Genomic DNA, 17040 nt, shown 5'->3' with positions numbered 1-17040 from the left:
AGAAAAATAGATTCCACTCTAAGTAGGGTCAGAAAGAACACAGAGCTCTCACTCCTTACAGTTCCTTTTGAGTGCTATAGTATTTACCTAGAACGGTCAAGCCACTTGCATTCCTCACACACAAACACACACACACACACATCTCAGCTGTGTGTTACAGAGGCTAAGTTCCAGGCAAAAGTGGTCAACAAGGTTCTCCCTTCTTCCACCCAGCCACACTCAAAGGGCAAAGATTCTATTTAGGTACAACATACTGAGTATAGTGAATTGCAGATAGTCATTTCCTCAGCTCATTCATAGAATGCAGCTTCCATGATGAAAGAGGCAAACTAAAAATAGACACTATTATTTACACCTAAAAGAAGGATGTAACAGAGAGAGCAGTGTGCCACTGTCCATATCCCCAGCTCTGGAAGCCAAGGTTCAGAGAGTTTGATCAGAGGGAGATTCGAAGCATAAAACACAGAGCCCCAAGCTATTCTCCAGGCACTCATTTATTTGAACCAGACTGTGGGAAGGTCAGGGCTTCCCTGATAGCTCAGTTGGCAAAGAATCTACGTGCAATTCAGGAAAGCCCCAATTTGACTCCTGGGACAGGAACATCCGTTGGAGAAGGGATAGGCCACCCACTCCAGTATTTTTGGGCTTCCATTGTAACTCAGCTGGTAAAGAGTCTGCTTGCAATGAGGGAGACATTGGTTTGATCCCTGTGTTGGTGAGCAACTTGCACTTCAGTCGTGTACCCCAGTGGGAACCAGGCTCCCCAAACCCTGCCTCTCCAGGCAAGAATACTGGAGTGCCATTTCCTTCCCCAATGCAAACTAAAAGTGAAAGAATTTGTTGTGTCCGACTAGTGACCCCATGGACTGCAGCCTAGGAAGGCTCCTCTGTTCAGTTTAGTTGGAGTTCCAGTCTACCCACTCCAGTATCCTGACCTGGAGAATTTCCGGGACTACAGTCCATGGGGTTACAAAGAATCAACATGACTGAGCAACCATGAATGGGAAGTTCAAGCCAGGCCTCTCTGTTTGTTACTAAGAAGCATCTCTTCAACTCAGTTCAGTTCAGTTCAGAGTTCACCCAGACTCAATCGCAGCACGCCAGGCCTCTCTGTCCATCACCAACTCCCGGAGTTCACCCAGACTCATGTCCATTAAGTCAGTGATGCCATCCAGACATCTCATCCTCTGTCATCCCCTTCTCCTCCTGCCCCCAATCCCTCCCAGCATCAGAGTCTTTTCCAATGAGTCAACTCTTTGCATGAGGTGGCCAAAGTACTGCAGTTTCAGCTTTGGCATCATTCCCTCCAAAGAAATCGCAGGGCTGATCTCCTTCAGAATGGACTGGTTGAATCTCCTTGCAGTCTAAAGGACTCTCAAGAGTCTTCTCCAACACCACAGTTCAAAAGCATCAATTCTTCAGTTCTCAGCCTTCTTCACAGTCCACCTCTCACATCCATACATGACCACTGGAAAAACCATAGCCTTCACTAGACAGAACTTTGTTGCCAAAGTAATGTCTCTGCTTTTGAATATGCTATCTAGGTTGGTCATAACTTTCCTTCCAAGGAGTAAGCGTCTTTTAATTTCATGGCTGCAGCCACAATCTGCAGTGATTCTGGAGCCCCAAAAAATAAAGTCTGACACTGTTTCCACTGTTTCCCCATTTATTTCCCATGAAGTGATGGGACCGGATACCATGATCTTCGTTTTCTGAATGTTGAGCTTTAAGCCAACTTTTTCACTCTCCTCTTTCACTTTCATCAAGAGGCTTTTTAGTTCCTCTTCACTTTCTGCCATAAGGGTGGTGTCATCTGCATATCTGAGCTTATTGATATTTCTCCCAGCAATCTTGATTCCAGCTTGTGTTTCTTCCAGTCCAGCGTTTCTCATGATGTACTCTGCATAGAAGTTAAATAAGCAGGGTGACAACATACAGCCTTGATGTATTCCTTTTCCTATTGGGAACCAGTCTGTTGTTCCATGTCCAGTTCTAACTCTTGCTTCCTGACCTGCATACAAATTTCTCAAGAGGCAGATCAGGTGGTCTGGTATTCCCATCTCTTTCAGACATGTCCACAGTTTATTGTGATCCACAAAGTCAAAGGCTTTGGCATAGTCAATAAAACAGAAATAGATATTTTTCTGGAACTCTCTTGCTTTTTCCATGATCCAGCGGATGTTGGCAATTTGATCTCTGGTTCCTCTGCCTTTTCTAAAACCAGCTTGAACATCAGGAAGTTCATGGTTCACATATTGCTGAAGCCTGGCTTGGAGAATTTTGAGCATTACTTTACTAGCGTGTGAGATGAGTGCAACTGTGTGGTAGTTTGAGCATTCTTTGGCATTGCCTTTCTTTGGGATTGGAATGAAACTGACCTTTTCCAGTCTTGTGGCCACTGCTGAGTTTTCCAAATTTGCTGGCAGATTGAGTGCTGCACTTTCACAGCATCATCTTTCAGGATTTGAAATAGCTCAACTGGAATTCTATCACCTACCTAGCTTTGTTTGTCATGATGTTTTCTAAGGCCCACTTGACCTCACATTCCAGCATGTCTGGCTCTAGGTCAGTGATCACACCATCGTGGTTATCTGGTTCATGAAGATCTTTTTTGTACAGTTCTTCTGTGTATTCTTGCCATCTCTTCTTAATATCTTCTGCTTCTGTTAGGTCCATACCAATTCTGTCCTTTATCAAGCCCATCTTTGCATGAAATGTTCCCTTGGTATCTCTAGTTTTTTGAAGAAATCTCTAGTCTTTCCCATTTTGTTGTTTTCCTCTATTTCTTTGCATTGAAGACTGAAGAAGGCTTTCTTTTCTCTTCTTGCTATTCTTTGTAACTCTGCATTCAGATGCTTATATCTTTCCTTTTCTTTTTTGCTTCTCTTCTTTTCACAGATATTTGTAAGGCCTCTCCAGACAGCCATTTTGCTTTTTTTGCATTTTTTTTCCATGGGGATGGTCTTGATCCCTGTTTCCTGTACAATGTCACGAACCTCATTCCATAGTTCATCAGGCACTCTATCCATCAGATCTAGGCCCTTAAATCTATTTCTCACTTCCACTGTATAATCATAAAGGATTTGATTTAGGTCATACCTGAATGGTCTGGTGGTTTTCCCTACTTTCTTCAATTTAAGTCTGAATTTGGCAATATGGAGTTCATGATCTGAGCCACAGTCAGCTCCCGGTCTTCTTTTTGCTGACTGTATAGAGCTTCTTCATCTTTGGCTGCAAAGAATATAATCAATCTGAATTCCGTGTTGATCATCTGGTGATGTCCATGTATAGAGTCTTCTCTTGTGTTGTTGGAAGAGGCTGCTTGTTATGACCAGTGCATTTTCTTGGCAAAACTCTATTAGTCTTTGCCCTGCTTCATTCCGTATTCCAAGGCCAATTTTGCCTGTTACTCCAGGTGTTTCTTGACTTCCTACTTTTGCATTCCAGTCCCCTATAATGAAAAGAACATCTTTTTTGGGTGTTAGTTCTAAAAAGTCTTGTAGGTCTTCATAGAACCATTCAACCTCAGCTTCTTCAGCATTACCAGTTGGGGCATAGACTTGGATTACTGTGATATTGAATGATTTGCCTTGGAAACAAACAGAGATCATTCTGTCGTTTTTGTGAAACTGCATCCAAGTACTGCATTTTGGACTCTTTTGTTCACCGTGATGGCCACTCCATTTCTTCTGAGGGATTCCTGCCCGCAGTAGTAGATATAATGGTCATCTGAATTAAATTCACCCATTCCAGTCCATTTTAGTTTGCTGATTCCTTGAATGTCGACATTCACTCTTGCCATTTCTTGTTTGACCACTTTCAATTTGCCTTGATTCATGGACCTGACATTCCAGGTTCCTATGCAATATTGCTCTTTACAGCATCGGACCTTGCTTCTATCACCAGTCACATCCACAGATGGGTATTTTTTTTGCTTTGACTCCATCCCTTCATTCTTTCTGGAGTTATTGCTCCACTGATCTCCAGTAACATATTGGGCACCTACTGACCTGGGGAGTTCCTCTTTCAGTATCCTATCATTTTGCCTTTTCATACTGTTCATGGGATTCTCAAGGCAAGAATACTGAAGTGGTTTGCCATTACCTTCTCCAGTGGACCACATTCTTTCAGATCTCTCTACCATGACCCACCCATCTTTGGTTGCCCCACGGCCATGGCTTAGTTTCACTGAGTTAGACAAGACTGTGGTCCTAGTTTGATTAGATTGACTAGTTTTCTGTAAGTATGGTTTCAGTGTGTCTGCCCTCTCATGCCCTCTTGCAACACCAACCATCTTACTTGGGTTTCTCTTACCTTGGGCATGGGGTATCTCTTCACGGCTGCTCCAGCAAAGTGCAGCCGCTGCTCCTTACCTTGGATAAGGGGTATTTCCTCACCACCACCCTTCCTGACCTTCAACGTGGGATAGCTCCCCTGGGCCATCCTGTGCCCGCGCAGCCATAGCTCCTTGAATGTGGGGTTGGTCCTCCCGGCCGCCGCCCCTGGCTTCGGGCGTGAGGCTGCTCCTCCTGGTCGCTGCCCCTGGACTCGGGCCTGGGGCGTGGGGTAGCTCCTCTCGGCCGTTCTTGCGCCATAACAGCCTGGCACTCTCGGCTGCTGCTCCTTACCTCAGACGTGGGGTAACTCCTCTTGGCCGCCGCCCTTCAGGCATGGAGTCCTCCCGGCTTCTGCCCCTGACCTCGGACGTGGGGTAGTTCCTCTAGGCCGCGCTTCGCCCATCGTAGCTGCCTGCGCTTAGCGCGCCGGTCGCAGCCGACAAATACAAGCTAAACCACTGGGAAGTTACTAGAAACCCTAGAAAACCAATGGAAGACACAGTTGAGAAGACCCTTTCTGAGGTCAGAACACACATCAATGCTGAATTCCAAAGCGTCCCTGCAAAAAAATCTGAACTTTTTGGGGTCAGATGCTGGAACAATTTATACTTCCAAGATATTATCCAAAACTATAGCACAATCACCCAACAACTGGTGAGGGCTAACAGTTAAAAAGAGAGACAGTGAAAAGGAGTGTCCCACTATAACTGCTATCAGCCCAGGGAATGTGTGTATGCCCAAGGCTGCACTCTCCAAGTAGTCATATCATAGCTTTAACATAGTAGAGGAAAAAGACTTCACTAAAATAGTCCATTCAGTTACTGTACAAATAGCAATAAAAATACATGGACCTGGAGAGGATAAGTATTCAGACTTGCTATACTCTTATTATATAAATGTTACAGTTTAACAAAAACTTCACCATACATATAAATAAAAATGGAAACATGACCTCCATGTGGGGGAAAAAACGCAATACAAACTGACTAGGAGAGAGACTAATTGTTCAAACAGGGAAAAACTTCAAATTAGCTATTGTAAATTGTATTCAATGACCCAAAGGAAACCATGAGAAAGGCAAACCATTCAAATAAGTGAAATGATAAACTAAATATATAATTGATGTGTGTGTGTGTGTGTGTGTGTGTGTGTGTGTAAAAACAATTGCGGGCTTCCCAGGTGGCACTAGTGGTAAAGAACCGGACTGCTAATTCAGAAGACATGAGAGATGTGGATTCAGTCCCTAGGTTGGGAAGATCCCATGGAGTAAGGGCATTCAACCCTCTCCAGTATTCTTGCCTGGAGAATCCAATGGACAGAGGAGCCTGGCGGGCTACAGTCCATGGGGTCGCAAAGACTGGGACACTACTGATTGACTAACACTTTCACTTTCAGTCCAGTAGGGTCATCTCTGAAGCACTGATAAGTCAGGTGAAATCTGAAGGATGTTCAGGGATAACACAAAGAGTCAGGCATGACTGAAGCATCATAAGAGGCACATAAGCAAATGACCATGAGACCATTGTGAATCCTTATATTACACCAAAATGGAGGACTCTGAATTGCTAAAAGCATGCAACCCACCTTCAGTAAACCATTCTTAAGATGTAAAGAGAAGTATAAAATAATGTCCCGTTCAATTGAATCTATAAGTCAGAGATTGTTGTTTTTCAGTCATTCAGTCACATCTGACTCTTTGTGACCCCATGAACTGCAGTATGTCAGGCTTCCTGTTCTTCACTATCTCCCAGAGTTTGCTCAAACTCATGTCCATCAAGGTGGTGATGCCATTCAACCATCTCATCTTCTATCACCCACTACTCCTCCTGCCCTCAATCTTTTTCAGCAACAAGGTCTTTTCCAGTGAGTCAGCTTTTCACATCAGGTGGCCAAAGTATCGGAGCTTCAGCTTCAGCATCAGTCCTTCCAATGAATATTCAGGGTTGATTTCCCTTTAGGATTACCTGGTTCAATCTCCTTGCTGTCCAAATGACTCTAAAGAGCCTTCTCACGTTGAAAAGCATCAATTCTTAGATACTCAGCCTTCCTTCTTCTTCATCATCCAACTCTCATATCCATACATGACTACTCGAAAAACCATAGCTTTGACTATATGGACCTTTGTCAACAAAGCAATGTCTCTGCTTTTGAATGTGCTGTCTGGGTTTGTCATAGCTTTTCTTCCAAGAAGCAATGTTCTTTTAATTTCATAGCTGCAGTCACTACCCACACTGATTTTGGAATCCAAGAAAGTAAGAGATACAACATAGGGGATAGAAATCATGTTTTCAAAAGTATCAAATGAAAATTTTAGAGTTGAAAATTACAATACTGGAAAAAAAATTTACTAGAGGGAGTCAGTAGTCAAGTTGAAACCATGTTGAAAAAGCCAGCAAATTCAATATAGATCAATAAGATAATACAATCAAAAGAACAGAGATAAAAAAGAATAAAGAGAAATGAACACAAGGGCAGCAAATTGTGGGACATAATCCAATACACTAACATACACAAAATAGGAGTGCTGTAAGAAAGATAGGCAAAGCAAAATCTTCAAAAAATAATGGCAGAAAACATCCTAAATATGATGAATGATATCAGTCTACATATCCCAGGGTTTCAATCAATTCCAGGCAGGATAAACATGGGAGAGTCATACACAGACACTAGTGAAATGTTGAAAGCTAAAGATAGAAAATCTTCAAGCACTAATAGAAGATAATACAGCCATACCAGTAAATTCCTATAAGATACTACTTATATCTCATCAGAAACTGTGGATGCTCCATGGCAGTGAGATGATATATTCAAAGTGTTGAAAGACAAAACCGTCAGCCAAAAAGTCTATGTCAAACGAAGCTGTCTTTAAAAACTGAGGGCAAAAAAGAGATAGTCCTTTGCCCATCCCACTCCCACAAGCCCCCGCCGCCACCACCACCCTCTGGCTCCCCTGTGTCCAGAAGATCCTCTGGTGGAGACGATGGCAATCCACTCCAGTATTCTTGCCTGGAGAATCCTAGAGGAGCCTGGCTGGCTATGGTCCACAGGGTCATAAAGAATCAGACCCGACAGAAGCAACTTGCAAGGCACATGCATATCATATATTATACAGGCACATATATGTTTGCTTTATCAAAAAACAAACACTTCCAAACATTTTTGGCTAAAACACTCCAAGCTCTTTCCCAAAAATTACCTAATATATGCATTTGACAATATTGTCACTTCCTCTCAGATTTGTTTTTGTTCTCCTTTCAAAAGGAGGGGGAAGACCCACTACAACATAAGACAATGATTGGAAAGCTGAAATACAGCTCATTCAAACCTACTGGGATTTAGAATTTCCTCTCCCAGTGCTACCAAATTTTGTTTCTTTTTTTTCTTTTTTTTAATTTTTTATTTTTAAACTTTACATAATTGTATTAGTTTTGCCAAATATCAAAATGAATCCACCACAGGTATACATGTGTTCCCCATCCTGAACCCTCCTCCCTCCTCCCTCCCCATACCATCCCTCTGGGTCGTCCCAGTGCACTAGCCCCAAGCATCCAGCATCGTGCATTGAACCTGGACTGGCATCTCGTTTCATACATGATATTTTACATGTTTCAATGCCATTCTCCCAAATCTTCCCACCCTCTCCCTCTCCCATAAAGTCCATAATACTGTTCTATACGTCAGTGTCTCTTTTGCTGTCTCGTATACAGGGTTATCGTTAGCATCTTTCTAAATTCCATATATATGCGTTAGTATATTGTATTGGTGTTTTTCCTTCTGGCTTACTTCACTCTGTATAATAGGCTCCAGTTTCATCCACCTCATTAGTACTGATTCAAATGTATTCTTTTTAATGGCTGAGTAATACTCCATTGTGTATATGTACCACAGCTTTCTTATCCATTCATCTGCTGATGGACATCTAGGTTGCTTCCATGTCCTGGCTATTATAAGCAGTGCTGCGATGAACATTGGGGTACACGTGTCTCTTTCCCTTCTGGTTTCCTCAGTGTGTATGCCCAGCAGTGGGATTGCTGGATCATAAGGCAGTTCTATTTCCAGTTTTTTAAGGAATCTCCACACTGTTCTCCATAGTGGCTGTACTAGTTTGCATTCCCACCAACAGTGTAAGAGGCTTCCCTTTTCTCCACACCCTCTCCAGCATTTATTATTTGTAGACTTTTGGATCGCAGCCATTCTGACTGGTGTGAAATGGTACCTCATAGTGGTTTTGATTTGCATTTCTCTGATAATGAGTGATGTTGAGCATCTTTTCATGTGTTTGTTAGCCATCTGTATGTCTTCTTTGGAGAAATGTCTGTTTAGATCTTTGGCCCATTTTTTGATAGGGTCATTTATTTTTCTGGAGTTGAGCTGTAGGAGTTGTTTGTATATTTTTGAGATTAGTTGTTTGTCAGTTGCTTCATTTGCTATTATTTTCTCCCATTCTGAAGGCTGTCTTTAACAAGTGGTGCTGGGAAATCTGGTCAACCGCTTGTAAAAGAATGAAACTAGAACACTTTCTAACACCATATACAAAAATAAACTCAAAATGGATTAAAGATCTCAACGTAAGACCAGAAACTATAAAACTCCTAGAGGAGAACATAGGCAAAACACTCTCTGACATACATCACAGCAGCATCCTCTATGACCCACCTCCCAGAATATTGGAAATAAAAGCAAAAATAAACAAATGGGACCTAATTAAACTTAAAAGCTTCTGCACATCAAAGGAAACTATTAGCAAGGTGAAAAGACAGCCTTTAGAATTTCCTCTCCCAGTGCTACCAAATTTTGAATTTGTTGGAGGCCTGCTCTGCAAACCTGCCAAATCTTCACCTAAGGCATTCCTGTTTTGCTTTGTTTACTTTGCATTTTCAATAGAAATAATTGTGTATTCTTAATTTAGAATGTTTGATTAGAGTGAGTTGGATGCGAGAAGCTTGATAAAATTACCAGCCAATTAGAAACTCAAACAAATTCCTATATCAACTCAAGTGTTTGAATTTAATTATCATTACAGAATCAAATGGGATACCTGGGAAACTTTGAGAATATATGAAAAAAAATGAAAGACTTCATTATTCAACACATAATAAAACATCAGACATTCATTAAAAGAATAATTGTTCAATGATTAGAATATTCCAGAAGTAAGTGCTAATATAAAGAAATGGCAGCATAAAGCCAGCTTGTGCCACTTGGCACTCTACCTGGAAAGCCAGAATACAAATTTCATAAAAATTTCATGCTCTGTATCATAATAAGGAAATTCCTACCCTGGTGATTTAGATGGTAAAGAATCTGCTTGCAATGTGGGAGACCTGGGTTCAATTCTTGGGTCGGAAAAATTCTTAGAGAATGGAATGGCAACCCACTCCAGTATTCTTGCCTGCAGAATCCCACGGACTAAGGAGCCTAGCAGGCTGAAGTCCATGAGGTCGCAAAGACTGGGACACGACTGATTGACTAACACTTTCACTTTCACACATGCTATTGAAATATCCAGTAGGAATTATGGAAATTATCTCTGAAGCACTGATAATTCAGGTGAAATCTGAAGGATGTTCAGGGATAAGTAAAAGGGATACGGTAGGGGTGGAGGAAAACATGAAAGAAAAGCAGGTAGAATAGTAATGACAGTTTCCAAGAAGTTCAAGCTTAGTCTAAATGGGAAGTGGCTGAGTAAGAGGCAGATGATGTTGAAGAGATGAGTTGAAGAGAGGTCATCATAAGGAATTTGAAAGATCTAATAGAAGAATTGGGAGAGAGTTAAAAGAGTTAAGAAAGGAAGAGATAGGATCACATTTTATTTTTTTAAATAATCACAGGATGTAGTCACTGGGGTGGATTGCAAAGGGCCAAGAGCAGACAGGAACACCACTTAGCAGGTTTTCGTGAGATATAACCAACAATGATGGAAAACTAGACTACAGTGTTCACAGAGGTATAACCACTCACTCTGAAAATCATAGAACCAACCTCCCATTGTTGTTGTGGGGAAAATTTTTTTAGTACATTTGAAACATCCAAATAGTCACTGGCACATATTCAAGGATCTAGAAGAAATACTAACTGTTGTTATTACTATTATTTTTTTTGTTTGTTTACTATTAGATACTATCTAAACCTAATGTGTGCTAGCCATCTGTGCCTAATTATTAACTGAATCAAAATTGGTTTTCAATTCCAACAAGATTGTAATTTTTTCCTGGTTAGTCTAGTTAGAGATTCTCATTTCTTTTCATCTTTTTGAAAAGACAGAGAAAGATATATTCCACATGATATCACTTATATGTGGAATCTAAAATAGTCAAAATGTAAAAGCAGAGAGTAGTATGCTGGTAACCAGAAGCTGCCAAATATGGTCCACTGGAGAAGGAAATAGCAAACCACTCAGTACTCTTGCCTTGACAACCCCAGGAACGCTATAAAAAGGCAAACAGATAGGACACAGAAAGATGAACTCCCCAGGTCAGTAAGTGCCCAATATGCTACTGGAGATCAGTGGAGAAATAAATCCAGAAAGAATGAAGGGAATGTGCCAAAGCAAAAACAACACCCAGTTGTGGAAGGGACTGGTGATGGAAGTGAAGTCCAATGCTACCAAGAGCAATATTGCATAGGAACCTGGAATATTAGGTCCATGAATCAAGGGAAATTGGAAGTGGTCAAAGAGGAGATGGCAAGAGTGAACACTGACATTCTAGGAATTAGCAAACTAAAATAGACTGGAATGGGTGAATTTAACTCAGATGACCATTATATCTATTACTATGGGCAGGAATATCTTAGACGAAATGAAGGAACCATCATGGTCAACAAAAGAGTCAGAAATGCAGTACTTAGATGCAATCTCAAAAATGACGGAATGATCTCTGTTTGTTTCCAAGGCAAACAATTCAGTATCATGGCAATCCAAGTCTATGTCCCAACCAGTAATGCTGAAGAAGCTGAAATTGAATGGCTCTATGAAGACCTACCTTGGACAAGGGGTATCTCCTCACTGCCTCCCCTCCTGACGTTGAATGTGGAGTAGCTCCTCTCGGTCGGACCCTGGATCCGGCTTCGACGGACCACGCGGCAGAAGCATGAAGAGATACCCCACACCCAAGGTAAGAGAAACCCAAGTAAGATGGTAGGTGTTGCGAGAGGGCATCAGAGTGCAGACACACTGAAACCATAATCACAGAAAACTAGTCAATCTAATCACGCGCACCACAGCCTTGTCTAACTCAATGAAACTAACCCATGCCATGTGGGGCCACCCAAGACGGGCAGGTCATAGTGGAGAGGTCTGACAGAATGTAGTCCACTGGAGGTGGAAATGGAGAACCACTTCAGTATTCTTGCCTTGAGAACCCCATGAACAGTATGAAAAGGCAAAATGATACGATGCTGAAAAAGGAACACCCCAGGTCGGTAGGTGCCGAATATGCTACTGGAGATCAGTAGAGAAATAACTCCAGAAAGAATGAAGGGATGGAGCCAAAGCAAAAAGAATACCCAGCTGTGGATGTGACTGGTGATAGAAGCAAGGTCCGATGCTGTAAAGAGCAATATAGGAACCTGGAATATTAGGTCCATGAGTCAAGGCAAATTGGAAATGGCCAAACAGGAGATGGCAAGAGTGAACGTCAACATTCTAGGAATCAGCGAACTAAAATGGACTAGAATGTGTGAATATAACTCAGATGACCATTATATCTACTACTGCAGGCAGGAATCCCTTAGAAGAAATGGCGTAGCAATCATGGTCAACAAAAGAGTTAGAAATGCAGTACTTCGATGCAATCTCAAAAACAACAGAATGATCTCTGTTCATTTCCAAGGCAAATAATTCAATATCATGGTAATCCAAGTCTAGTCCCAACCAGTAATGCTGAAGAAGCTGAAAGATTCTATGAAGACTTACAAGACCTTTTAGAAATAACACCCAAAAAAGATGTCCTTTTCATTATAGGGGACTGGAATACAAAAGTAGGAGGTTAAGAAACACCTGGAGTAACAGGTAAATTTGGGCTTGGAATACGCAATGAAGTACGGCAAAGGCTAATAGAGTTTTGCCAAGAGAACGCATTGGTCATAGCAAACACCCTCTTCCAACAAGACAAGAGAAGACTCTACACATGGACATCACCAGATGGTCAACACAAAATCAGATTGATTATATTGTTTGCCACCAAAGATGGAGATGTTCTATACAGTCAGAAAAAAACAAGAGTGGGAGCTGACTGTGGCTCAGATCATGAACTCCGTATTGCCAAATTCAGACTTAAATTGAAGAAAGTAGGGAAAACCACTAGACCATTCAGGTATGACCTAAATCAAATCCCTTATGATTATACAGTGGAAGTGAGAAATAGATTTAAGGGCCTAGATCTGATAGATAGAGTGCCTGATGAACTATGGATGGAGGTTCGTGACGTTGTAGAGGAGACAGGGATCAAGACCATATCCATGGAAAAGAAATGCAAAAAAGCAAAATGGCTGTCTGAGGAGGCCTTACAAATAGCTGTGAAAAGGAGAGAAGTGAAAAGCAAAGGAGAAAAGGAAATGTAAGCATCTGAATGCAGAGTTCCAAAGAATAGCAAGAAGAGATAAGAAAGCCTTCCTCAGCAATCAATGCAAAGAAATAGAGGAAAACAACAGAATGGGAAAGACTAGAGATCTCTTCAAGAAAATTAGAGATACCAAGGGAACATTTCATGCAAAGATGGGCTCGATAAAGGACAGAAATGGTATGGACCTAAGAGAAGAGAAGATGTTAAGAAGAGGTGGCGAGAATACACGGAAGTGTATAAAAAAGATCTTCATGAGCAAGATAATCACGATGGTGTGATCACTCATCTAGAGCCAGACATCCTGGAATGTGAAGTTAAGTGGGCCTTAGAAAGCATTACTACCAACAAAGCTAGTGGAGTTGATGGAATTCCAGTCAAACTACTTCAAATCCCAAAAGATGATGCCTTCAAAGTGCTGTCCTCAATATGCCAGCACATTTGGAAAACTCAGCAGTGGCCAAAGGACTGGAACAGGTGAGTATTTATTCCAATCCCAAAGAAAGGCAATGCCAAAGAATGCTCAAACTACCGCACAATTGCACTCATCTCACATGCTAGTAAAGTAATGCTCAAAATTCTCCAAGACAGGCTTCTGCAATACGTGAACCGTGAACCTCCAGACGTTCAAATGAGTTTTAGAAAAGACAGAGGAACCACAGATCAAATTGCCAATGTCCGCTGGATCACGGAAAAAGCAAGAGCGTTCCAGAAAACATCTGTTTTTGCTTTCTTGACTATGCCAAAGCCTTTTACTGTGTGGATCACAATAAACTGTGGAAAATTCTTCAAGAGATGAGAATACCAAACCACCTGACCTGCCTCTTGAGAAACCTGTATGCAGGTCAGGAAGCAACAGTTAGAACTGGACATGGAACAACAGACTAGTTCCAAATAGGAAAAGGCGTACATCAAGGCTGTATATTGTCACCCTGCTTATTTAACTTATATGCAGAGTGTATCATGAGAAACGCTGGACTGGAAGAAGCACAAGCTGGAAACAAGATTGTTGGGAGAAATATCAATAACCTCAGCAATGCAGATGACACCACCTTTATGACAGAAAGTGAAGAGGAACTAAAACGTCTTTTGATGAAAGTCAAAAAGGAGAGTAAAAAGTTGGCTTAAAGCTCAACATTCAGAAAACTAAGATCATGGCATCTGGTCCCATCACTACATGGGAAATAGATGGGAAACAGTGGGAAAAGTGTCAGACTTTATTTTGGGGGGCTCAAAATCACTGCAGATGGTGACTGCAGCCATGAAATTAAAAGATGCTTACTCCTTGGAAGGAAAGTTATGACCAACCTAGACAACATATTAAAAAGCAGAGACATTACTTTGCCAACAAAGGTCCGTCTAGTCAAGGCTATGGTTTTTCCTGTGGTCATGTATGGATGTGAGAGTTGGACTCTAAACAAAGCTGATCTCTGAAGAATTGATGCTTTTGAACTGTGGTGTTGGAGAAGACTCTTGAGAGTCCCGTGGACTGCAAGGAGATCCAACCAGTCCATCCTAAAGGAGACCAGTCCTGGGTGTTCACTGGAAGGACAGATGCTGAAGCTGAAATTCCAAATACTTTAGCCACCTCATGAGAACCGTTGACTCATTGGAGAAGACCCTGAGGCTAAGAGGGATTGGGGGCAGGAGGAGAAAGGGACGACAGATGATGAGATGGCTGGATGGCATCACCAACTCGATGGACATGAGTTTGAGTAAACTCTAGATGTTGGTGATGGACAGAGAGGCCTGGTGTGCTGCGATTCATGGAGTCGTGAAGAGTGGGACAGTCTGAGCGACTGAACTGACTGATTGACAGTAGTTTAGAGTATCTTTTATTAACAATACTTTGGATTAACATTATCAAAATGGAAAATATCTAAGAGATCCAGTATGAATTTTGATATAATGGGATTATGGGCAGGAAGATAAACCATCAAATTCTGCTTTGTCATTTGCTCCTTTTCATTGAAGGACTCTTGAGGACACAGTAAACATACAAATATTCTCAAGAGTTAAATTTTAACAGTAAGTGTAGTAGCACAAAGGCATTATGCAATAGTGATAAGAGTCTGGAAGGCATCATGCAGACTGTACTTGCCAGATAATCCTGGCCCCTTTCATTTCCCCTAAATTTTAAAGTAGCCCTATCAGTGTGCTTTGCACAGTGCTATTCAGAGAAAGGATGGTCAGGGCTCCCCAAGAGACCTCCAGATCCCATCCAGGCACAGTGACTTAGAGACAGAGAAACATCAGCCTCCCTGGTGACTTGGTCCTGACAAAGTCTGAATCAGGAGGATCGAAGAGAAGATGGGGTCCTGCCCTTAAGTAAACCCTGTGCATCGTAAGGCCTGGCCCTTAATGGAGTCTGCTTCCTACCTGTCACATTGCTCCTCCTGATTGAGGAGGGAGAGGGACTGTAAGAAGGAATCAAGCATAAGGAAAGGGCATGGAAAAGATTCAGCAGCCTCTTTCTCCATAAAATAGAGTGGTACCTTATTTTCTAATACATAAAATTCCCCTGGGGTCTTTGTATATTTTGAACTACTTTTATAATTTGTTTTCTGATATTGTAATCTTCTCCTAATGACCTATGCTGTTTCTTTGCTGGTAGAGTTACTTTACAGTCCCAGACAAATAGAGGTTAAACACTATAAATTATAACCCAGTGTATGAGAATTGATTGGGAATTCCAAAACCCATACCTTACTTTTGTACTGGGCGTAGAAACTACAGATTGCCACTCTCACTCCTTTGTGGTTCATTGTTAATGTGTTCATGGTCCGCTGGATCAATTTTATTATCACAAAGTTGGAACTTTTACAACAGCCTCACTGATATTTAGAAATTACAAAAAAAAAGTCTTCTTTTATAAATGTAAACATCATTTGTCTATGCCATCATGTATGAATGGTCATGATTATATTCCATAGCTGATTGAATACAGTAATAAGTATGTAAAATGTAAGTATTCCTACTGATGTCAGTGTATTAGTAGTTTTCGTTGCTTAAGATCACGCATCCTTTCTTCCTTACATGCCATATGGAAGACGTTTAGCTAGTTATCTTTTAATCTCTTGAATTCTAATGCTATAACTTTAAACTCATTGAATAAGGTATTTTTGTTACCTTAACAAGGTCTATGGAGACATGATGACAAAAAGCCAGACACCTTAGTACCCAATACTCATCTGTATAACTGAATTCCCCCAGAATGACCTTCTTGGTAAATATTGCCAGAACAAATCCTAAAAACACGATTAACAGCTGAGCAGAGTGATAGTACTTCAATAGGAAATAAACTTATCAAGTGTTTATTATAAAGATATTCAGAAAGAAAACTTCTGTGTTTTTACTTCCAACACTAGAGGGGAGAAGGAAAACATATCATAGTTGGCACTGTATTTTACATGGTCACATCCCTTATGCCCAAAATTAAAATCTCTTCATTTTGCCTATAATTGCCTCTAACAGTGAATAGCTTAATGGGTTATTGTTCTACCTCTGAATGCTTTCCTTACACCTATTAGTTCTCCTGTGTAGGAGTATTTTAAATACTACTGATAAATAACTGCTCCTTATTTATTACCAGTGACTCTCCATCTTCTACAGAAATAAAATCCACATCATTTCCATGAATAGGTAGCATATTTCTTAATAAAATGAAGATTCTCTTTTCTTTGGTTCCACAGTCACTACCATTACCCTTTGTGTGATCTTGACACCATTCTTATCAGATTAAATGACTTCCTTAATCTTCTAGAGAATATATTTCTGAATGCCCCCTTTTTATGCATATGTGGTTTCTCCTACCCAGGGTGTTCTTTAAGTTGTTCATCTGCCAATCTTGAATTCACTTGTGAAGTCCAAGTGACAAAGCACTTCTTTCATGAAGTCTTCACTTATCTCTCCAGCAGACAGGAGTTTCTGGCTGTGTGGTCTGAAAGCAATTTAAATGCAGTTTCCTGTGTGTAACCATCTGTTATCTTAAAAACATTGCTTTTTACAGTGCCTTATAATGCCCATTTCTCATTTTATTCTGAATTATAATTAATAATTTTACTGAAAGTCACTCAACGCTAGGTCATCCAAAAACCAAAGGCTTTATAACTGATGGTGGAACCAGCGGCACTTACGAGGCC

This window comes from Bos mutus, chromosome 6, assembly GCF_027580195.1.
Source record: "Bos mutus isolate GX-2022 chromosome 6, NWIPB_WYAK_1.1, whole genome shotgun sequence".
Classification (NCBI taxonomy): domain Eukaryota; kingdom Metazoa; phylum Chordata; class Mammalia; order Artiodactyla; family Bovidae; genus Bos; species Bos mutus.
Note: the sequence above shows the minus strand (reverse complement) of the source record.